A 25170-nucleotide genomic window follows, 5' to 3' on the forward strand; every position below is an offset into this window, starting at 1 on the left:
TTGTCTGATGTGAATGTACTCAGTGCAAGAAGACTACAGGTGTTGCTAAAAATAAGGCTTGTGGAATTTAAAGAATGGCATGCCAGTGTTTATAAGATTTAGAGCATACTGTGAGTTAACTGTACTCAACCATATTAATTTTAGGTCAAACAAAATGAATAACAGGACATGCTGCAGGTTGTACACGAGTGACTACATCATTACTGTAAAGGAATTCAAAAGAGTTACCAGTACTGCACTGTGACTAATCCCTTCAGCCTAACAACTGCTCTGATATTTTACTTTTACTAACCTCCAGACCATTATATTTAATACAGAAGATATTTTTAAAACTTGGGGGGGTTCAATATCAGACAAATTACCTTCTTCTCAGCTAAAGATCCGCCCTATACTGAATAAAATTATCTGGTGGTCGTGTGCTTAGAATACAAAATGCTATCACGTTGAAGGGGTTAACTGATGAGAACCCACTTTACTGACTGGCAAAAGTATGCAGACCCAAGAGCCATTCTTTCTGCACACCCTCTACACACACTTTAGCTGGAGGGTAATAAAGGACAAGACCCTATACCTAATGCATACTTATCTAAAGTTAACACCACCAATGCAGATGGCTGTTATTTTACTCTTACTATCTCCAAGTGATTTTATTTAGCTCAGGAATGATGTTTCAACCTGGGGACACAGATATAGCCTACAATAACCCTATACAACTAAGGTTCTTAAGCTAAATGAAACTGTTCAGCAGCCACAATAATAAAACGTACATTGTTCTGCCCTACCTCACCACATCCTAGGGTTGGAAAAGAGGTTTAGATGATGATGAGGATGAATTATTTAACCGAGTCCAACTGTGAAGTGTTTGGCAGCTCCTGGATATGTAAACAATCTCACACACTACTTAAGCAACAGAAAATTAATGAATATACCCCAAGCCATTTGTAACTCAGTGTACACCTTGCTCATACGTTACTCCTGAGAGGCGTAGTGTTGGTGCTGATACTGTCAATACCTGCAATGTATGGTGAGCAACTGTGCTGGTGTGTGTACGGTAGTGTATGGAAGGAGCGTACTTGGAATACCCTGATATAGTATTAATGATACTCCTGTAATATAAAAAAAATACTGGTGAAGCACTTAGAAATAACTGAGTATAAAACCAAACACAACATACTTAGTTTCTACTCAACTAGGTCAAATTTTTATAACTTATATTGTACTTATTTCTGCTTCCACATGTTTTTTCCTGACTGTAAGTCTGTGTGTGCCAAAGACAAAATGCATAATAAAGGTCATTGTGACTACATGACTCTTTCTTATCCTATTTTTTTACAGGTAATGAGAGCACTATTTTACAGCCTAACACTGGTTTATATTTCATACATACATACATTACTGTACACCATTAATATCAATATTCATCATGAGCCCGGGGCTAGGCAGAAAAGTTCTGGTAATCTGAAAATTTGTACTTATCAAGAAGTCATGATGGAAATGGCAAAGATGAAAAACATCACTGTTTAAAACAGCATTATTTTTCACGTCATTTGCTTAGTTCATATGATGCACGTTTTTATACTGGCATAGAGTACTTTATGTGTGTTCAACTTTTGTGATTCTCTTTTTCAGTGACAAATAAAAGGTACCATATCCAGTCTTTCCTTTACATGAAAAGCCCCACATCCACTGCGAGGCTGGACTGCACTGAATTAGGTCTGGCTTACGGAAAACAAGTCTACAGTATTCACTACATGCCAATTCTTCCACCAGTTCTGAGGTTGGACTATGTGGAATTTGTTTTGACTAGTGGGAAACAAATCTGTAGTGTCCTTCATTGACTTTCATGCTGCCTGATGTAAGCCAAGTCGAATGAGGCCCAGTAAATTTCACAACCACCTACACACACCTCTGCTCATAAATGCTCAAAAGCCTTTACTGCTTTTGCTGAGTACCTGTACTTCAGCACAAATTGTGACCTTAGGGTTAAGGGACTGAACAGGGAAGGCTGCAATGGATCGTGCAGCGTGGAGAGCCGCCATTAGGTGACCAAGGCCGACACATGCAAGCATGTTGGAGCCTTTAAAAACGAAACGAAACGAAACGAATCTTGTACAATACAATCTACTAAATCCACAAAACTGTCTGAACATAGTGGTTACCAGTTAGGCAAAAGGGCAATGGCCAAAGTTGAAAACATGACAGGATGGAGGACTAAAACAACAACAACTATATATACATTACTAACCTACTGATGAAGCAGTGATGATGCAGGCGTCTGATGATCAAACCGACACTTCTGATGATGGTTTGACATGTTGGGAAGCTTCTGGAGTTCATGCTGTGGATGATACACTCATTAGCAAAGCAAAAACTATTCAATATTAGGCAATGTCAGCATTAAAAATAAATTACTTGACTGCAATCCAATACACTGATGTTAGTAACAAACCATACAAAGTATGGCTGTATGCACAAGTTAGAGTAAGCACTTCACTCATGCATTAGAAATGATTCTGCTAATTTAGTGCACTCTGGTATGTATTGTTTACTGGCTTCACTTCATAACTCTAAAGTTCATGACATGGCACCTGACGCTCCATAGCTATGCACTCCAATGCCCAGCAATTTCATTACCAAATAATATTTTCTTACACGACAGATGGGAGCACCCATCATCCACTCACTCAGTGAAGTACTGCCTTCGGGTCTCTCTACACTACGTGACAGGCCAAATGGTTTCTTGTGAACCAAGAAACCATTTACAATGTTGGGTTGGGTAGTGCCTCGCTATGCAGTCCCTTATCCCTGGGGTCACACTCAATTACCTCATCCCCGGTCTTTTTCAGCCTGCCTCTTACAACCCTACATCAGATGTTCACTCTTCTCACCTTCCCCACCCAACTGTCATTTGTTAAGTTAATGTCGCATCTCTGCCTTCATTTGTTTTGTTTTGTTTTTGTTTTGGGTGCTGGCAACGGTGGGCGCTGCATGGCGGCGGTTATGTGGAGCTGTCATATTAAAGAGGATAATGTGCTGCTGCTGTCTCCTTGTTACCTCTGCTGACTATGAGCAAATTCATCAAATGGTAGCAGAGCGTGGTTGGGTCAGCAGAGGTGATCTGTATATTTAAAGAAGACCGAGATACGACTGAGAAGATGAGTGGCCAAGCTGGGAAGTGTGTTCCACCTGTTTTTGGTGGGGACAAGAGTTATGAGAGGTGGAAAACCGAACTGGAAGCTTGGCAGATAGTGACAACTATACCTCCTAAGAAACAAGCTTTAAGTGTTGCCCTGTCCTTTCTGGAGGGCAGTGAGGTAAGGGACAGAGTTTTTAGTGAAGTTAATATCCAAGACTTGATTTGTGAAGATGGTATGACTAAACTGCTACAAAGTCTTGATAAGTGGTACATGAAGGATAAATTAACCAGTGCTTATGATTCTTGGTCTGAATTTGATACTTTCCAGATAAGTGAGAGCAGCAGCATAGAGGCCTACATAACTGAGTTTGAAAAACGGCACAAGAAACTATCAAAGCATGGCATTATCATTCCTAACTGTATCCTAGCATTTAAATTACTTGACTGTGCAGGCCTATCACATAGAGACAAGCAATTAGCTTTAACAGCAGTGGATTACAGTAAGCCAGAAACTATGTTTCAACAAATGGTAGAAGCTCTCAGAAAATTCTTCGGGATTAAGTCTGTACCTGCATCGAGTGCTGCACAAGAAAGTTCCCAAGCTCATTCTGGCATCACCATAAAGACAGAGCCAGTGTATGTTGCTGAGGAAGTGAATTTTACGGACAAAGGGAGATACAAGAGGAATGGTAACAGCACTGGCGGAGGAAACAACAACACCACAAGAGGACATAGACCTAGCTACAGGAATTTTGTGAGTGGAACTGAAAAGGGTACACGAAAGAACCCAGTGGACTCAAGAGGTAATGTTACGCGATGTCATATATGAAGATCTGAGTATCATTATGCAAATAAATGTACAAACAGAGAGAAAAAGGTATATGAAGCAAAGGTAGAGTCACTTCCTGAATGTGGACCTAAAGACGAGGACGAAGTGTACCTAACATGTGGAAGTGGGTCCTGTGATGAAATGAGAAATTTAGTTGGTGACACCTTCAACTGTGCTGTATTGGATTCTGCATGTTCATCTACTGTTTGTGGGGTGGATTGGCTACAGAGTTACTTAGATTCACTGCCTGATGACAAACGTATGAAAGTTCATGAAGAAAATAGTGGAGCTACCTTTAAATTTGGTGATGGTGTAGTTGTTCCCTCTTTAAAGAAGGTTACATTTCCATGTGTTTTGGCAGGTTTCCATTGTAAAATTAATCTGATGTAGTAGAATGTGACATACCTCTCCTATTTGGTAAGCCATCAATGAAAAGAGCTAAAGTTAAGTTAGATGTTGAAAATGACTGTGCAGTTGTGCTAGGTAAGAGCATTAAGTTACAATGTACTGTCTCGGGTCATTATTGTATTCCAATCACAGAGAACAATTCCAGTGATGTAAAGCAAGTCATGTTCACTGTAGGTTCAGATAAGAAAGAAAAAAAGAAGTGTGTGTTGAAGTTGCACAAACAGTTTGCCCATCCCTCTGTAAAACGTCTAAGTCAGTTATTGAAGGACGCTGGGGTACAGGATACAGACTATTTCAGATTAGTGAAGGAAATAACTGATGATTGCAATATTTGTAGGAAGTATAAGAAAACCCCTTCTAGGCCTGTGGTGAGTTTACCTTTAGCCAGAGATTTTAATGAGGTTGTGGCCATAGATTTAAAAGAGTGGAAGAAAGGGGAGGTATACTTCTTGCACCTTGTTGATGTTGCCACACGATACAGTAGGTCTGTAATTATACATGCTAAGAGGAGGAAGACGATCATTGATAAAGTTGTAGAAATGTGGATAGGAACTGGTATAGGTTCACCAGACCAATTTTTGGCTGATAATGGAGGAGAATTTGCCAATGAGGAGTTTTCTGACATGTGTGAGAACTTAAATATTAGAGTGATGCACACAGCTGCAGAGAGTCCATTTAGCAATGGACTCTGTGAGAGGAACCATGCAGTAATTGATGAGATGGTGAGGAAAATAATAGCTGATCAACCCACATGTCCTCTACACATAGCACTTGCTTGGGCTGTAAATGCTAAAAATTGTTTGCAGATGGTGGGGGTTACAGTCCGTATCAATTGGTTTTTGGCAGAAACCCTAAGCTCCCTAATGTCATGAATGATTCATTACCAGCTCTGGAAGGCACAACAATAAGTGAAACACTTGGTAAGCACCTGAATGCTCTTCATACAAGTCGCCAGGCATTTATAAGGGCTGAGACTTCAGAAAGAATAAGACGTGCATTAAGGCATCAGGTTAGGCCTGTTGGAAGGACCTTCCAGAATGGAGAGCTTGTGTATTTCAAAAGAGAGAGTGATAATGAATGGAAGGGACCTGGTACAGTAATAGGTCAGGAAGGTAAAACTGTCATCATTAAACATGGAAGTTATATTGTAAAGGTACATGTAACAAGAGTTACGGAAATGAAGTATGATATGAGCACTGATATTGAGAATGGTAAAGAGAGGCTTTTAGGTGAAGTAAGAAGTAGGTCAAATAATGATGATGTTTGTACCTTAAATAATAATGTCATTGGAACTGTTCATGACGTAGATGACGATGAAGCTGATGAGAGCACCTCAGATGATAATGAGATCATAGAGGACATACACAGGAAAGACACTGAACAGGATTCTCTCTCAATTAGATCTGTTAGCATTCCGAAAGTAGGACAGAGAGTGAGGTACAGACCTGTTGACTCTGATGAATGGAGAGTAGCTACTATTTTAAGTCGTGCGGGTAAGGCAACAGGAATGTACAAAAACTGGTTCAATATTCAGGATGATGGTTGTGCGCCTAAGTCAATAGACTGGGCTTTAGGGGTGAAACAGTGGCAGGAGGAATCCTCCATTCCACCACAAGAGAAGGCTAATGAACCATTGACTCTAGACACCAATGAAGTATTCCTATCTGATGCTAGGCAAAGTGATGTTGATGTGCTAAGAGCAAAACAAAGAGAGTTAGAGAACTGGCAAAAATTTAAAGTGTATGAGGAAGTACCAGACAGAGGTCAACAATCATTGTCTGTGAGGTGGGTGTGTACTGAGAAAAATGTAAATGGTAAACAACAGGTAAAAGCTAGACTTGTGGCACGTGGATTTGAGGAATCCCACCACATTAGGACAGATTCCCCCACTGGAGGCAAAGAGATTTTGAGAATATTTTTGTCACTTATGGCTTCTATGAACTGGAAATGTAACTCCATTGATATCAAAGCTGCTTTTCTCCAAGGAGATAATTTTGAAAGAGAGGTATTTTTGAGGCCACCAAAAGAAGCTGTTTGTTCTGAGAAGGTTCTGTGGAAGCTCAACAAATGTGTTTATGGATTGAATGATGCAGCAAGGGTATGGTATTTCACAGTCAAAACATTACTCATAAAACTGGGATGTACTCAACTGAAGGCAGATCCAGATGGATTTTATTGGTATCATGAATGTGAACTGTCAGGTGTTTTTCTAATGCATGTAGATGATTTTATATGGGGTGGAACTGAAGTGTTAAGAGATCATGTAATTGCCAAGATTAAGTCAGAGTTTCAGGTAGGAATGGAAACATCTGGTGTTTTCAAATATATTGGTCTAGAAGTGAAACAAGATGATAGTGGAATAACCTTGAGTCAAAATGAGTATCTTAAGAATGTAAAACCTATACCTGTCAATGTCACTTGAGGCTGTAATAAGATGGAATATTGTAATGCAATAGAGCAGGAAAATCTTAGAAGTCTAGTTGGTCAGATTGGATGGTTGAGTACAAATACTAGACCTGATGTGAGTTATGATGTGCTTGACATGAGTTGTGTTCTGAACCATCCCAAGGTAGATAATGTGATCCAAGCCAACAAGTGTTTGAGAAAAACAGAAATGGTGGACTGTAGTTTAAAGTTTTCTCACTTAGGAGATTTGAACAAGATCAAGCTGGTAGCCTTTAGTGATGCATCCCATGCTAGTTTGCCTGATGGATATTCAAGTGCTGAAGGGTTCATAATATTTCTTGTTGGAGAAGATGGTAAAAGTTGTCCACTTGCATGGGAGGCAAAGAAAATAAGAAGAGTAGTTAAAAGCACTTTGGCTGCTGAAACCCTTGCTGCATCAGATGCTGTAGATATGTGCTATTATTTGGGAAGTGTCCTGTCTGAAATCCTGTTTCATGAACATGAAAAGAATGTAATTCCTATTTGTTGCTATGTGGATAATCATTCTTTGGTTGAAAATGTTCACTCCATGAAAAATGTAAGTGAAAAGAGATTGAGAATAGATTTAGCCACACTAAAACAGCTAATACAGGAAGGTTGTTTAAAGATGATTTGGGTTAGATCAGAATTGCAATTGTCTGATTGCCTTACAAAGAAAGGAGTGAATACTTTCAAATTGTTAAACATTTTGCAAAAGGGAGATCTTACTGACATAGGTATGTAACTAAAGTTTGTGTCTTTTTGGAAAAGTTATTATTTTTTTTAAAGAAAGAAACGAGGGAATTCTGTTAAGTTAATGTCGCATCTCTGCCTTCATTTGTTTTTGTTTTGGGTGCTGGCAACGGTGGGCGCTGCATGGCGGCGGTTATGTGGAGCTGTCATATTAAAGAGGATAATGTGCTGCTGTGTCTCCTTGTTACCTCTGCTGACTATGAGCAAATTCATCATCATTCTCCATCCACTCCCCATGCCCAAACCATCTCAATCCATCCCTCCTCATCACAACACCAATGCACTCCAGTCCCATCCTTCCTCTCAACTCTTCAATCATAATCCCCCCACGACTAGAAGAAAATGACAAATCCCATTTTGCCTTCATCCAAGTGTAGGGACCTGAGATTAGGCTACCATTAATTCAGACCAGAGCCCCTGGTGCCTCAACATGACAGAAAAACCCCTGGCCATCTCCTGGACTTCAACCACAGCATATGCCACAATATGCTCTGACCAGGGCACTCTATTAATTGCACCACCAGATGTAATTTACTTGGACTTGGTAGGGGAGGGGATGGGGACTTATTGCATAATGATTCCTGACCTTCAGCTCAGATGCACAATGTTCACAACCACCCTGGCTTTCATTCATCAAACATTCAAATTTCAACAATACGCTTAAATGGTTCTCACCCTGGTAACTTTCATAGCGACACCCTCTGGAAGATTACGCTGGATATACTCAAGGTAGGTGTAGCAGTAGACTGTGTGAGGCGCGGGAGTGATAAAGTGAGGAAATGGGTTCTGGCTTCATACTGCACTCGGTGTTTCTTGTGGATGTGCACCGACTTCAGTAATGTCCACCGTTTTATGTGCTTTGTGGGCCAAGCTCTGTGAAAGATATAAGCTTTTAGACTGATTTATATTTTTCTCTATTGGGCTATAGAGTTACTTGTGGAAAGGCATACAGATATTTCTTAAACTATATTTCAGTTAAACAGGGAGGCTTGATCCTGCAGCTGGATACCTTCACATGGTGGAACTGACATAGCAAAAACTGCCTGGTTATTCAAACATTCTCAACTCCATCCCAATCCCCCTAAAAGAGGATGGTGAACTGTAAGAGAAATCCAGTTTCAATCTACAGTCCACCCAGATCACATTCAGATAAACCTGGGGTCACAAGTTCACAACAACAACAACAACAACACAGAGGATTCAACTTTTGTCTTATGGCTTACAGCCTTGGTGGGGAGAAGCTGAGTTTTCAAGTCTGTAATTACCATGTAAGGGGAGAATGTACAACTGCAGATGAAATTACCACTTCACTCTTTCGTCAAACGGTTAGGTGACCCCACCATAACATTCTGAAACTTTGCTGGTCACCACAGATTGCACCACTGGGTTTTAAAACTCACTGTTCACTAACCTCATTATTTATCCTGCTGATTCATAGTATTGAACTGTATCAATATTTATGCCTATAATTCTACCTCAAGATTTCTTTCTCCTTGGCACAAAACAGATGCAACAGCCTTCTTAAACATTTTCCCACCCTATGTGAATGCAAAAAAACTGCTCTAAAATGATGGTGATACTGCCACAATTACAATGCTACTGAATAAAGGTAGGTATAAGACTAATCTACTGCCTATCTTTAGCTAACAACCTTTATCCACTACCCAGAAAATGTTACAAAGACAATGAAGGTGTGTAAAAATTAGTCACCAAGTCTCTACGATTACATATTTTTTGTATTACAGTATTTCTTCTGCCTAAAGACATTTACATTCAGCTAGGGCAAGATTTAGGATGGGGGTTGGTAGAGATATGTTTACCATGTTGAATAAAACCATCTGAAGGTAACAAGAACAAACTATAAAAGGACGAAGCCATATGGAAAGGTTACGTATAAATGAGGCTTGGGGTGGAAGACAATGAAGTGGCCTTATGATTAACAGGAAGGAATGAGCCTAAGTAAAAGAGGGTCACAGAGTCAAGACAATGGGGACATAAAGAGAGAGAAAGAGAGAGAGAGAGAGAGAGAGAGAGAATGTGTGTGTTTAGGGGCTCTGAGTTTTGCTTCCTCATTCTCCAGTGTTTCTTTGGATGTTATTCATGGAAGTTGGTATTTATCAACTTTTTATGTTCACCAAAGGATTGCTTAAAAAAACTGCACTGATATTTTTGCAACTTAAGCACATATGACGTAGTTCATTTACATAATGTTTTTGACATATCAGATAGAGCCAGGATATCGGGGGCTTGAATGGTGAGCGAATCGAAGCGTGGCCCATTGGATCGGGCAAATTTGGCCTGTCTGGACGTTGTTACTGTGCACTCTGCCCTAGGGTGGGAAAGGAGGTCTGGATGATGATGATGACTGACCTTTTTTCCCACATGGCTAGGGTAAGGTATGATCCTTAACATAATGGATGGATGGAGAAGCTGCAATGAATTATAAATGATATGAAATTGGAGATGCTATGGAACACTTGGAATGAGGAGATGCCAAGAGAGGGGTGGAAAAGTAGTAAGACCAACCCTCCACCCACCTATGTCTCTGTTATGCAATCTTCTCCTCCCCCATCAGGAGCACAGGGGCCTGGGATGGGCTAATTAATTTAGATAATTAAAGCAAGAGTCATTATATCACTCACACTTGAATGGTATTCTGTATGCAATAAACCCCAACTACATCTCATATTTAAAGCCTGATGTGTCACATATGGTTAATAAGACAAAAAGTAGGTTGAACTAACATGTCCTGAACTGTACTTCCGAGGTGAGATGCAGCGGTGGAGAGGAAGGTGAGGTATGATGGTAGCACCGCTGGGTCATGTCCTCGGCACTCCACATCAATTACGCTATACAGACGGTCAGGCTCACCATCATCCACAACCTGCAATAATATCATTACCTATTAACACTTTCACTCCAGTGATGTACTTTATGTTTCTGCTAGCCCTAGATGATGTTATTTAGCCAAGGCAACACTTTTTCACAGTGGAAGGCAAACAACGTATACCTTCAGCCCTTTGCCAAAGGTTAAAATATGCTGCATTAATAAATTTGTCTAGTTTTAGCAAGAATACAATAAAAATGTCACCTGACCAAAGGTGTTAAGAGGAAAAGCTGGTACCGTAACTACTGATCAACATCTTTTTCTTGTCACACACCAGTACAGGGTAGTTACATAAGTCTTGTCATACACAGTCATTCATAATTAAACATGCCTGATATACTGTACAGCATATATACAAAATATTGTATCCAACTGGAAAAATTAAGCAAAAAAACATAGTACAGTACTATACTGTACACTTACAACACAATGACATACATCTGCAAACTCTGGTTATATGCAGGATTGTCATTACTTACTTGATTAACTCTGTGATTTACAGAAATCTATCTACCTATCTATTGCCAGACGCCTCAATCCCGTTTAGGGTGGCCAAAAACAAATCGCCTCCAAGTCGCCCTGTCCCCCGCCATTTCACTGCCCCGCTCCCAACTCACACCCCCCTCTCTCATAATTTCCCTGTTCTTTCTCTAACTCTGTCTATAAGTATCCTACCATACACTTTTCCTATTATACTAAGAAGACAAATGCCCCTATGATTACCACACACTTCTTTTTCCCCTTTTCCTTTGTACAAGAGAATAATTTTATGGTATAACTAACAGCTAAACAGAGCATCTTCACACTGTCTTGTATGCAAACAATATCCATATTAAAATTATAAAACATAAAAGAGAACATCAGGCTGAAAAAGACATCAATATTCTTTATGTTATGTAAGCAGTATACATCAATAATAAAGACATGAATGACATACTGTAACAGGGTGTATAAAAGCCTGCACTGCCTAGATGCAAAGAGGAGACCCTCTCATTGGCTCAGTGGTAACGTGTGCGTGTATCAAGCACGAGGGTCTGAGATCGAATCTTGGTCAGACCAGTGATTAATTTGTTAAGTTTCAGTTCGGTTATTACAATACAACTGTATATTTGAGTGTAATGTACTGTGCAAATTAAATAAATGAGTATGAGTACCAGGAAGTCTCCTAAGCTGACGAGACCATAATCAAATGGCAATATTCATATGCTGTCTATCATACAGTACTGGAAGATGCTAAAGATATTGGAAGATGCTAAAGGTGATCAGAAAGAAATTATTATTCTCATATATTATTCTCTTTAGGGAGAAACATCAGCATCATCATCACCATTAAAATCACAATCATCATTACCATCTTCTTGGCCCTTTTTTCCACTTAAAGACAGGGTTATGTAGGATCCAGAAACAAGGAAATAATAAGTACAAAGGGGGTAGAATTATGAACTTTTGTTATTCTTACTCAGTGCAACTTTGCTTATTCACTCTAACCAGGCCTATATGTATTCTGCCTATCTTATCTTGGCCTAAAACTGCCATCTCCATCTTGCATTTTGATCAGTATCATGAGATTAACAATTGAATATGGAGCAAGTCATAATAAAGTGCTATGGAAATGGTGTAGAACCATACTATTGCTGTTATAGAAAAATAAGCTGTAACAAGAGATTAACACTAGATTATGGTGCTAGTTACAAAGAAGTGCTATGGAAGGGCTGTACAACCTTAGTTACGTATACTGTCTTACTTTGCAATGAAGTGGAAAGAAGCTAAGTTATGGCAGACATACTGTAGACCAGCCTGTGCTTACCACAAGCTGGTTAGTGTCCTTCCTCGCTTTGTCTTCCGACAGCTATGCATCAGTCATACAAGCTCCATTAAACACTGTGACAAATTACATATTTTCGTTAGAAAAATGTACATAATCATGGGCCCTAAGAAGATCAGTGAGTCAGCTGGAGCTAAAAGGAAAGCAGTGAGAACAGAAATGCCCCAACCCCAAGGATCTCCCCAGCCCCAAGCATCTCCTCGTCCAGAGAGACAGAAAAGAGAAAAACACCAGAAGGGCAGTTTCCTACAGTTTTCATGGAAGGTGACTCCCCTTCCAAAAACTAAAACCCCTCCTCCTCCTCTCCATATGCATCCACTTAAGCCATCAGCTCTCCTCAGGACTGGTAAGATGCAGTGAAATTTTTATGTATATAATCTACAGGGTATATGTCTTTATTTTAAAGGTTTTATGTACAGATTAATGCAAAATACATTGTTTCTTATGGAAAAAAATGATTCGGTTTTCAAACAATTCGCAACTCGTACAGCCTCCAGGAAAGAATTGTGTACGAATTCCGGGGTTCTACTGTATACAGGATGATGAAGATGGTATACAGTATATATATACTGTATACAGTGCTGCACACCCTCAATTTAATGAACTAACTGGTACCAGACCCCTGATGTTAAAGCCGATAGTTCATTAAAGCAAAACACCGTGCTGTTCGGCAATTTCCCAGGTGTCATGGCTTTTACCGAACAAAGATCGTTAAATACGGATCATCGTTTTGCCGTAGTGTCGTACACAATCAGAGACAGCTAGGTCTGAATGGTCTATCTATCTATCTATTGCCAGACACCATAATCCTGTAAGGGGTGGCCATTTGACTTTGAGTTATTGGTTTTACGGAGAGGGGCACTAACCCTCCACCAACCCACTTGTTGACACGTAGGGAGAACGTATGGGTTGGTTATATGGTTGCCACCCAGTGTTGTAAATGGTTTCTTGGCTTATAGGAAACCATTTGGCTTGTCACTCAATGTAAAGCCACCTGTAAAGGAAAGAGGAGCAACAAGAAGTGACAGGAAAGATGGGAAATATAGGAAAAGAGGAGGGCAGGCACAGAAAATGAATGATAATGGCTAAGGAAGAAGTAGGCAGCACTACATTCATGACGTCACATGATGGTGTGGTAGTAACAGCACACTGTGACTGCAAAGCTGTCAAGGTGAAGATTATTTTTGTTTGGATATTATTCATATCAAAACACAAACAATATTACAGTAAAAGTCCAATTCTTCGGCATCCAATTCCCCGGCAAATCTGACATTTTGGCAGTTTTGAGAAACAGTCCCATTTATGAAAATCTCTGATCATTCAGCAGATTTTCCGATTTTTTTCGTCAGTCTTGAAATTCTCCATGAGGACCCTCTACTGCTGGAGACTTCTTCCAGCAGTAGCAGAGTCCAATCAACCCCTTCTATTGTACATATGTAATTAAGGAACCTACTATAAGTTTAGGTAAGTGCATGTGAACTTGTAGGCCTACAGTACCATTACATTTATATACAGTATGTTCACTAATTTCTTTATTTTTCATATTCATGTATAGTACTGTATTCATTACAGTATTGTACAGTATCAAACAGTATACAGTACTCTCTCCAAGCACATTTGTAATGATATGAGTAGTGATGATAGTGTTCATCGAAACATATAAGGTATTGAGTGGGTAGGGTTTTTGATAATTCGGCAATTTTGATTTTTCGGCACTAGCCTGGTCCCATAGATGCCGAAAAATAGGACTTCTACTGTATTATGTGGTTTCTATAGTTATTAGATAGTAGTTCAGTATTTGTTTTTATATTCATGATTCTTATCTTACAGTAGTTGGCATTTCTGAACACAAAATCCAATTCTCCATAACAGTTACACATCCTTCCCCTCAACTATCACCTTTTTGGGTGCACCACCACCTGTCCCACCCCTCCATTCATTCAACAATATTTACAAATGCTTCTGTCCCCCACCACAACAACTTTAGTTTCCTGCCAATAACCCGAACCCATGAATCGACAGTACCCATTCTACCCCATTTCAGCCAAATACTCATCCTACTGCACTCTTCCACCTTTTCTAATCTTTTTTACCTTTATTACTACCCATTCTACCTATTCTCCCACCACTACAAGCAGCCAACACCCTGCCACAGGTCTAAAAAATAAAAAATGCTTTTTCAAGCTCACCATTCCCACAACACACACACAATCGTAACCCCAACATAACCTTCTCTTCATCTACCATTCTTTTCCTTTCCTGGTACACTTTTTTCTGCACTACATTCCTATTTATTAATCCTACGGCACCTTACACCCACCATAAATCCAGATCTTGAAAACCCGAACCCAAAATCACCGCACACAACACCAAGCCAGCCACCTCACTTTTCCAATTACCTTATCCACCCATTCATTTCTCCCTTTTATTCCCATTCATCACCTTTTAGCACATTTCCCTACCTCTACATGCACCCATTTCTCCAGCTCACAGCCAGCCAAAAAATGCATTTCCAACTCACCACCCTACTTCCCAGCTCAATTTCCACTACTTCCACAAGCTCTCTCCCCTAACCTTCCTCCTTATTGACTAAACCTTTTACCCCACTACCCTCCTATCCACCCACATTAATTCATAGATGCTTCCACTTCCTCCAAATACAATTTTAGTTCTTGCAAACTCACAATGCACCAGGATGATGACGTCACAAATGTTTGTGACGTCAATCAAAAATACCCTATTCTTATTGCTGCTTCTATCCCTACATCTGTCACACCAGTCCCTGTTATGAACACTTCTTTACACCTCTCTATGTCATCGTCTCTTTGTTCATGCCCCTGTTCCTTGTCTGATTCTATTACTCCACACAGTACCAGGTTATTTAGCCTACTTTTTTCAGTGTTCTTCCTCTCTAACAATCTCAAGTACTGTTTCAGTAACCTGTTTGACTAGACTTTCTTTTGCATTTCCATATATTTCATCCACTATATGTTCTAATGCACTAAACCTCTCCTTCAAAACTTCCACTTTCACCTTTACCTTGGTATTACATCTCATGCAATACCATACCGGTATGGCTTTGACACCAAGCCGATCCAGCATCCTATATTCTTCAACAGACACCTAGACTTCCATTATGGATCCGCGTCCTGCAATTATCACATTTTAAGCCATACTGGCCACCTCTCACCTTTTTGCTTAAGGTTCCATGCGTATCACCCACCTCTTTCTCGGAGTCATCTGATTCACGTGTCGTCCTTCCTGCTTTGTGTGGGTTCCATATTTTCTTCATTTCCTGTGTCTCTTCTTCCTCGATTACTCATTATCTTCTTGCATGCAGCTTGAGTCGGCTACACAACACACAAAATACAAGTGCGTCGCCACGAGCACATGATCGCCACCTCATCCTCGCCAGTAGTACTAACCACCACCCGTCTGAGGGCCCGGGCACGAACGGGACCCCGTGGCAGTAAACCGCGGTCAGTTCAAATCGTTTCCTGATCCCCCGTCGACTACAGTCTTTTTCTGAAGTGAAAGGGAATAATTCATAGGACTATAGTCATAAAGCGCAGCGAAAGGGTTATGTCAGATTAGTGTAGGTTCAGTTACGTTAGATTAGTGTGGGTTGTTAATCGTAGATTATGGTAGATTGTTAGGTTAGATAAGAAAAATGCAAGAATTATTATCCTGAGAATTACGTTAAAGAAAAGAAAAAAAAATGTAAGAATGATCATCTATTACCAATTTGGAAGTCCCTGGTCCTCCCTAAACTAGAGTACCCGTCTCAGCTGTGGTCTCCACACAAAATTGGTGAAATTCAACAGAGGGTCTTCACCAGAAAACTGAGACTCATCGGTCAAGATATACAGATGGCAGTTTTGGGCTGTTTAAAGTGAAATGAGTAAAGCAAACTTTGAGCTTTTGAAATCGGCGGGTTGGCGCCAAAATTCAGCAGGTGCGCGTGGATAAGAATGTTTTATCTTTTTATATTTTTTCTTTCACTGCAACCAAGGTTGGGAAATATTAAACTGGAAAAAATTAGACCAAACAAGTCTTTTTCGGTTAATAGTAAGTTGCTAATGGACATTTTATGAATGCCAAGCAGATCCCGACGCCATTTTGAGAGAAGAGGACAGCGTGGTAAGCATCCGACTTTAATTCACCTTCTTTTATTAGTCACAGTTAATTTGCAAGCATTACTTTATTTGCTGATTTTAGGTAGGCTATTGGTGATCACTTGGAGGTGGGTATGGTAGGGAAATGGTTTAATGGTTATGTTTTTCAGATGATTGATAAAATTGGGGCAGGAGACGCCGAAGACTTGGCTTCGTTAAGTATCCGTCCTAATTCAAGTTTTTGACTACTTACACATGTTTTGCCCCCATTATTCTTGTTACTAGTTTTAGTAAAGGTAATAGAGATAACTTTGAATTAGGTATCATAAGGGTTATTGGTGTTTTGAGATGGTAAATGGTGATGGATGAACAGACGCCTAAGAGGCCGGCGTCTCACGTGAACGGATGCCAAAGAGGCCGGCGTCCCACGTACTTGGCTTTGATTTCAACCATTTTCAGCCAAGTTAGCTACATTATTGCACTTGTTAAATTTAGACAAGTTAATATTGTTTAAAGGTTAGAATGGTCAGGAAGTTTTATTGTTTTATGGTGTAAAATTGTTGACTGCTTTTCAGGTTACGTCCCGGGACGGCAAGGATGCTGCACCGCACGGCAAGGATGCTGCACCGCACCAGTTCGCTTCCTTCCCATATACAGGATACAGGTAATTGACTTACGTTTATCTACTTAGTATAATTAGATAACAGCCGTTTGCACTGATGGTGCAAAAGCAATGACAGGCCCAGTAAAAGGTGTTTTGGCTCTTATTAGAAACGTTGCTCCATCAGGCAGACACTTGCCTTGATAGACGTGCACTTGCAGTAATGAGGATGCCATGCGAACTAAAGTTATGCTGGATGAGGTATTCAAGGTGGTAAATTTCATCAGAGCTAGACCACGAAATTCGCAGCTGCGTACGGCTCTGCTAGGAGATGGGGCCCAGTCATAGTGCTTAGTTACTGCACACGGAGGTGCGCTGGTTATCCCGCGGCAAAATTCTTTCACGTGTGTGTGATACGAAAGATGAGTGATCTTTCTTACAGGAAACAGCTTTTCTCTGTTAAATAGTGACGAAGTCTGGTCAGTGAAACGGCTATCTTACTGTACAGATGTTTTTAAAACTAAATGAACTGCACTTGTCATTGCAAGGCTCAGATGTGACATACTGAAGGTTCAGGACAAAATTGAATCTTCTCAAAGTAAACTTTTAGGTTGATTGTGCAAAGGCAAAACAAAGTGAATGTTTTCCAACTCTTCATCTGTTCCTGACTAAACATTCCTTGTAGTTGGATGGAAGTTCAGGAGAATGCATTGTTCACCATTTAAGGCAATTAAGTAATACTTTGAGGGAATAATTTCTCAGGCAGGCAGACCCTCTGTCCATTTATGGATTCTGGTTCTGTAATAGGACAAACCCTGTCTGTGAAGGAAAATTAGCAGCTGATTGAAATTTTAATAGATCAAACGCTCAGAACAACATTTGATAAAGACTCGCTGCATACCTTTTGGGCAAAGCTCTTGCACGAGTATCCTGATATTACAAAACGAGCAATGAAACATCTGATGCCATTTGCAACACCGTATAGGTGTGAAGCTGGTTTCTCACGCTATATTGCCACTAAAAACAAATACACAATTTGGATGTAGAACCTGATAAAGCGCCTGCAACTAAGAAGCATCCTCTCAGATAGATAGATAGATAGTATTTGTCACCAAAAGCAAGCCCATACATCACACTGAAGACTGTAAGAATGACGAAGCTATGCAATGATTTTCAGTTGATTCACATCATTAAGTGTGTGTGTGTGTGTGTGTTTTCCCGCGCGCGCCAAGAAGCGACAAATTGTGTGTTTTCCCGCGCGCGCCAAGAAGCAACAGCGATTGAGAAGCGTTCCGGCAGATGTTAAAGTTTGGGAAACACTCTTAGATTTCAGTTAAGGAAATCTTCGTGTTTTTACGAGAATAAATGTAAGAAAGTGTAGATAATTATCCACCTATAAGTCTGTATATATTGACTTCTTGCGGGTAATTTATGTACAATAATATGCCTGCTAGTGTTAGATAAGCAAATGGAGATAACTAGGATATAAATGTTAAGGGAATTTTTATGTTTTAAGATGAAATTGTGTTACTGTGAGGTGATGAAAGTTATCTTGATATCCTGATCCATTTTTCTACCTTGTTACAGCCTCTTTATTCAACGTTTTCTGTTATTCATGTTAAATGTTATATAATAGGGATAAAGAGGATGAGAGTATGGTAAAGAAATTGGTGTTTTGTGATAAATTATTGACAGGAATAGATAGATTTTAAGTTTTTTCTAGTTGCAGCTATTTTATGAACACGTTCCTGTGTACTGGTAATTATAAGTAAGTGGAAATTAGGATGGATTGAGGATACGATTGGTGCTATTGTGAGGTGAAGTCTAAGAAAGTTGTTAAGTCCCCATCTCTAATTCCACCTTTTACCTACTTACTGGAGCTTGTCTATTCAGCTATTGTGAAATCAGTTAATGGAGGTAAGAAAGAGGTGAGTATGGTTAGGGTATTTAAGTGATTATACCCTTTTTACCCTAACTTGGCCTAAAATTGTCACATCTCCGCCTTGAATACTGGGTTTTAACGAGAGATTAACCCAAGAATACGGTGCCAGTCACGAAGAAGTGCTATGGAATGGATGTAGAGCCGTAGAATTGTCTTTTTCTATCATTAAGCTGTGTGAAATATGCTGCAAAGGACCAATATCTCAGCCAAGTTAGTGTAAAAACAGTATAGTTATTTATTGATCGTTTTTAAGTCGTTTCAAATTTCGTCCAGTAAGTTACTCTTTATCCCGTTCTCTTCTAGGAGATCTGGAAGGTAAGAAAAGAGTAAGATGCTAAGACAGGAAGAAGGAAGGAGCAAGAGACAAAGAAGATGGATGAAGAAAAGGAAGACAGTACGGAGGAAGGGTGGAGACCAGGGAGACGAAAAGGATAAGGGCAGAGGAACCGAGAAGCCAATGAGAGAGAGACTCAAGAAGAGGAGGAGGAAGGGTAGGAAAACAGGAGCAAAGAAGACTGGCAGGAGGAGTGTAGGAAGGCACGGAGGTAAGGATGTAGTGAATGGAAAGTATACAAGGACTGGAAGGAGAAGGGAGTGTAGAAAAAAGGGAAGACAGCAGGATAATAACTGGGGTTTTAGGGGAGGAGGAGGGTGAAGGAGGCTAGAAGGTCAAGAAAACAGGAGGAAAGGAGGATGGCAGGAAAACAGGACAGGACGTAGGATATAAGGAAAACATGTAGGACTGTACCAGACAAGGAAAAAAGAATGGAAGAGAAGAACACACCAAAAGACAGTAGGAGGATGCTAGGAAGACAGGAGAGAGGCTGTACAAGACAAGGAACTTAGAGGTATTTTGCGCACACTGTTATGCTTACTAATGTTTGAGAAGTGAATGGAGATTAGTAGGATATATGTGAAGATAATCTTGGTGTATTATGTGATGATTTATTGTGAGAGGTACACAGAAGATGGTTGCCTTGGTAATTTTTCTATTCTGATCACATTTTGACCACATGAATAATTTACTTACATTAATTATACTTATTAATGTTAGAAAAGGTAATGGAGAGACCTAGGATATAAGTATACTAAGGCATTTTTGGATTTTAGGTTGATGAGTTAGTGGTAGGTGGTGGCGACCATCATCCACTCACTTGATGTAGTGCTGCCTACTTCTTCCTTAGCCTTTATCATTCTTTTTCTGTGCCTGCCCTCCTCTCTTCCTATTTCTCCCATCTTTCCTGTCACTACTTAATGCTTTTCTTTTCGTTACAGGTGGCTGTACATTGAGTGACAAGCCAAATGGTTTCCTGCAAGCCAAGAAACCATTTACAACACTGCACCGCCGGATTAAGGGGGGAGCCCAAGAGGGGGCCTCCCACCAGAGCAACTTGTGTTCATTTCATTTCGTGTTTATGCATTACATATTACAGCATTGGATGAATAGTCCCCGTTCAGTATTTCCTAACTAAAAGTGTCCTATTTATATATTAGGATTTAGGTTACCAGTCTGTGGTGTATGCCATTGGGGGAGTTGGAAAGGGGGCCTCCCTTCCAAGCGGGCCCCGGGCCTCCCACATGCTTAACTGGATTGTAATGCGTTGTTAGTGATACGAAAAAGATGGTAATGTGTTATTGGTGATGCTCAAAAGATTGGAATGGGTTCATGTGTTACTGAAAAGATTGGAATGTGTTAATGTGTTACTCAATGATGGGAATGTGTTAATAATGTTACTCAGAAGATTATAATATATTAATAATATGTTACTGAAACGATATGAATGAATGATACCTCCCCTGCATACAAAGTTATTGTTTGTTTATTATGTTCAATAGATGAATTGATTGTTAGAAGATAGGTAGAGTGATTGTTTACTAGGTAGATACATGAATAGATAGATAAGGTAGATCAGATGGATAGATAGGTAGATAGATGGTTAGATAAAACCTACCATGAGAGAGTTCCTTAACTTGATATCGTTTGCTAAAATCAGATTATTTTTTCAGTTGTTGGTTACCCCAGTTGTCTAAAGGAGCAGACCCATGAACTACAGGCAAGGAGCCCTCCTGCAAGGCCATCCTGTGTAGTGACGATGATAAGGAAATTGTCAGCACTACTACTACTATACTACTACTGCTGCTGCTGTTACTACTACTACTGCTGCTGCTGTTACTACTACTACTACTGCTGCTACTACTACTAGTACTGCTGCTTCTGTTACTACTGCTACTACTACTACTACTACGGCTACTACCACCACCACCACTACAACTACAATGCATCAAAATCGTGAGTTATTCAATATTTCTTTCACTTTAACTTGGCCAATATATTTTAATTTTGTGGTAATACATTCCCACTTAGCACTTCTTTGTGACTAGCATCATATTCCAGTGTTAATACTATGCTGTACAACCCCACATAACACTTCTTTGTGACTAGCATCATATTCTAGTGCTAATACTATGCTATACATTCCTCCATAGCACTTCTTTGTGACTAGCAGCATATTCTAGTGTTATTACTATGCAATACATCCCTCCATGGCACTTCTTTGTGACTAGCAGCATATTCTAGTGATATTACTATGCAGTACATCCCTCCATGGCACTTCTTTGTGACTAGCATTTTCTTTGACCAAGTTAAAGTGTGTTGACAGTTGCACCACCACTTATGATAGATATATTGATAGATAGATAGATGTTAGTTTCTCCACCATATGAGCTCCTGTGCAATAGATATGTTAAGTTGCTGCATCTTTTAGATAGACTGATAGGCAGATAGATAAATATTATAGATAGATAGACTGACAGATAGTTTGATCGATATGTTGAGAGTTGCTTCACCACTAAATTGAGTTCCTCTGATAGATAGGTGATAGATACAATTGTGATGGATAATGATGGATAGACAGTTGTGATGATGGTGATAGATAGATAGATGGTGATAGACAATGAGGGACAGTTGTGATGATGGTGATGATAGATACAATTGTGATAGATAATGATGGCTAGACAGTTGTGATGATGGTGATGATAGATACAATTGTGATAGATAATGATGGCTAGACAGTTGTGATGATGGTGATGATAGATACAATTGTGATAGATAATGATGGCTAGACAGTTGTGATGATGGTGATGATAGATACAATTGTGATAGATAATGATGGATGGACAGTTGTGATGATGATAGATAGATATATGGTGATAGATAATGATGGATGGACAGTTGTGATGATGATAAATAGATGGTGATAGATAATGATGAATAGACAGTTGTGATGATAGATAGATGGTGATAATGATGGCTAGACAGTTGTGATGATAGATAGATGGTGATAATGATGGCTAGACAGTTGTGATAGGTAGTGGTGATGATAGATAGGTGGTGGTAGATAATTTATAGTGATATAAAAACTAATATAGATAGATAAATGAACAGTGACTTGATAGATAGATAATGACATTGATGATGATAATTATAATTTCATAAGTGGAGGAGCAGCTTGTCATTATTGTTATTATTATTATTATTATTATTATTATTAATATGTGGCTAAGTATTTTATAACCTGTCTTTTTTTTTATTCAATCCAAATTAATTTCTGGATTGTTAAAAAAATATTATAGGCTAAGTTCATTAAGAGCCTCCTTGGTTACTAGTCGAATCAGACCTATTTCCAGCAATCATTCTGTATAATCTCCTTGGTTACTAGTGAAATTAAACCTCTTTCCTGCAATCAAGCTTTAGAATCTCCTTGGTTACTAGTCAAATCAAACCTCCCCAGCCATCATACTCTAGATTCTCCTTAGTTACTAGTCAAATCAAACCTCCCCAGCCATCATACTCTAGAATCTCCTTGGTTACTAGTCAGACCTCCCCAGCGATCATACTTCTTGGTTACTAGTCAAGTCAAACCTCCCCAGTGATCATACTCCTTGGTTACTAGTCAAATCAAACCTCATTCATGTGATTGTACAGTAGTCTTCTCGGTTACTAATCAAATGAATCTTCTATTTCATGCAATCAGGCTTCAGAATCTCCTTGGTTACTAATCAACTCTAGAATCTCCCTGGTTACTAGTGAAATAGTCACTGAGCTGAAAGGGGTCATGTTTTTACGTTGAAACAGTAAACTTACAATCAGACAGAAAAGAAAGGAGAGAGAGAAAGAGAAGAGAAAGAGGGCAGCAGCCTCAGGTTATAAAATGCTTATTTAATTAGCTTGCAATAAATGTGGGGGAGTTAGTCGTTTTCTCTCCCTGTTATTATGCATTTGCTGTACATTATTATTATTATTATTATTATTATTATTATTGTTGTTGTTGTTTTGTGATGTGCAATTTTTCTGATTACTCATGTAGATTTTTTCCTGTTGTAATTTCCATTGATATATTTGCATTATTATTGCTGTTGTCTTGTATATGTATATGGAGTACAGAGAGTGGATAGGATACGAAATAATGTGATTCATGAAAGTCGCAGAGTGAGGAAGTTTGTGGACACCAGAATCGAAGAGAGTGTACTGAGATGGTATGGTCATGTGGAGAGAATGGATAACAATAGAGTGGTGAAAAAGGTTAACCTGAGTGAATTTAAAGGACGGAGGAGGAGAGGTAGGCCAAGGAGAAGGTGGAGGGATATGGTGGATAAGTGTGTGAGGAAGAGAGGTATGGAAGTTGGTGAGGCTAGGGACCTGACAAGAGATCGAGCTGGCTGGATGAATTTGAAGGAGGGAGGAGGCGAGGTAGGCCAAGCAGAAGGTGAATATTGTGAGAAGTGCATGATCAGGGAATTGGCAACCCTTTTTTTAATGTGACAGTGTCCAGATTGACTATTGGATATGTTTAGGCTATGTGAAGCCACAGAACATGTTGAATGTTTTTGCATAATTATCCGATACAGCCAGGATTCCGTGGGCTTGAATGATGAGTGAATGGAAGCGTGGCCCATTGGATTGGACAAATTTGGGCTGTCTGGACATTTCTACTCCTCACCCTGCCCTGGGTGGGCAAGGAGGTCCCAATGATGATGATTATAAAATAACAGAACAGAGGGAGGAAAAATATAAAAATAATAATCCGTACACCAGATGACAGGTGCTTGTTAACCTTGCAGGGAATCATGGGTAGATGGCAGTTTTAGGCCAAGTTAAATTAGAAGGAGTATGTAACCTTTTAACCCAGCCATTGAGTTGCGTTTGATCCCAGGAGGATGCCGGCTCAACTCAATGCCGGTCCCAAGCCCGGATGAATTGGGGAGGGTTGGTGTCAGGAGTGGGTGTCCGGCCGTAAAAATTTGCCAAGCCCAGACATGGTATGGTTTACCGTACCGTTTAGCTGACTGAATATCAGGTGTTTTCCCTGGCTGAGTCATGTCCCCCCCTCCCTCCCCTTTACCTCTCTCTCACTGTCTCTCTTCGTGTGAGGTCTGGATGGTTGGGTACTTAGAATAGTCAACACATACATAGCCTCCCAGTTTCTGTCAAATTGATGTCGTCTCGCCATGCTTGCTAGTTGTGTGGGGATGGTCTTCTTACGAGGGGGTCGCTAAGAAGGGGTCTTAAATGTGATGCCCTGGCCCTAGGTTGTACTGCGCGAACCCACAACTGGCACGTAAGGTGAACGGCGAGATGTCACAAAGGGAGGACGTTCCAGCAATCACATGCACTCGGCCCTTGCGTGTGACAATCACGTGGTTGTTTTTTTTATATTTCTTTCCATTGAATAATGTATTTTCAATTTTGATTTTAGTAATTTTTATCACAAATGTTTATTATGTGCCGTGTGGGTGTTGGATGTACCTGAGAGGACGCTTTTGAGGCCATAACCCCTGGGTACAACAAACAATCGGACTATATGCCATTTTCACCCTGCCTGGCACCATATCTGTGGGGTCATCAACACCTAAGGCACTGATGTCATTCCTGATGGTGTCGGACTTGTTGAATTGAGTATAGTCTGGGCCGATGTGTTGCTCGTTAATCAGGGCACCAGCACTTATCTGAATGTCATACGTGGGACGCTGATACATATTTCACATCCACCCAGTCTTCACACACCATTGCTCTGACGGCTATGGTTCACACTCCATTGCTCTGATGGCTCTGGTTCACTCCATTGATCTGATGGCAATGATTTATGCGCCATTGCTCTGATGGGCATGGCACCCCAAACACCCCTTGAGTTAGATCGCTTTTGATCACAGCCACATGTACCACCTGAATATTCTGTATTAACTGGCAAGC

General features: G+C 40.0%; 1 pseudogene; it reads right to left on the reverse strand.

The window, feature by feature from the left end:
• Positions 1-2282: 2282 nt before the first annotated feature.
• Positions 2283-24956, reverse strand: LOC145389561 (small ribosomal subunit protein uS10m-like; annotated as a pseudogene).
• Between the last annotated feature and the right edge of the window lie 214 nt (positions 24957-25170).

Source organism: Coenobita brevimanus, unplaced genomic scaffold, assembly GCF_032717465.1.
Source record: "Coenobita brevimanus isolate Jiangsu-jjx unplaced genomic scaffold, ASM3271746v2 jjx.HiC_scaffold_1282, whole genome shotgun sequence".
Classification (NCBI taxonomy): domain Eukaryota; kingdom Metazoa; phylum Arthropoda; class Malacostraca; order Decapoda; family Coenobitidae; genus Coenobita; species Coenobita brevimanus.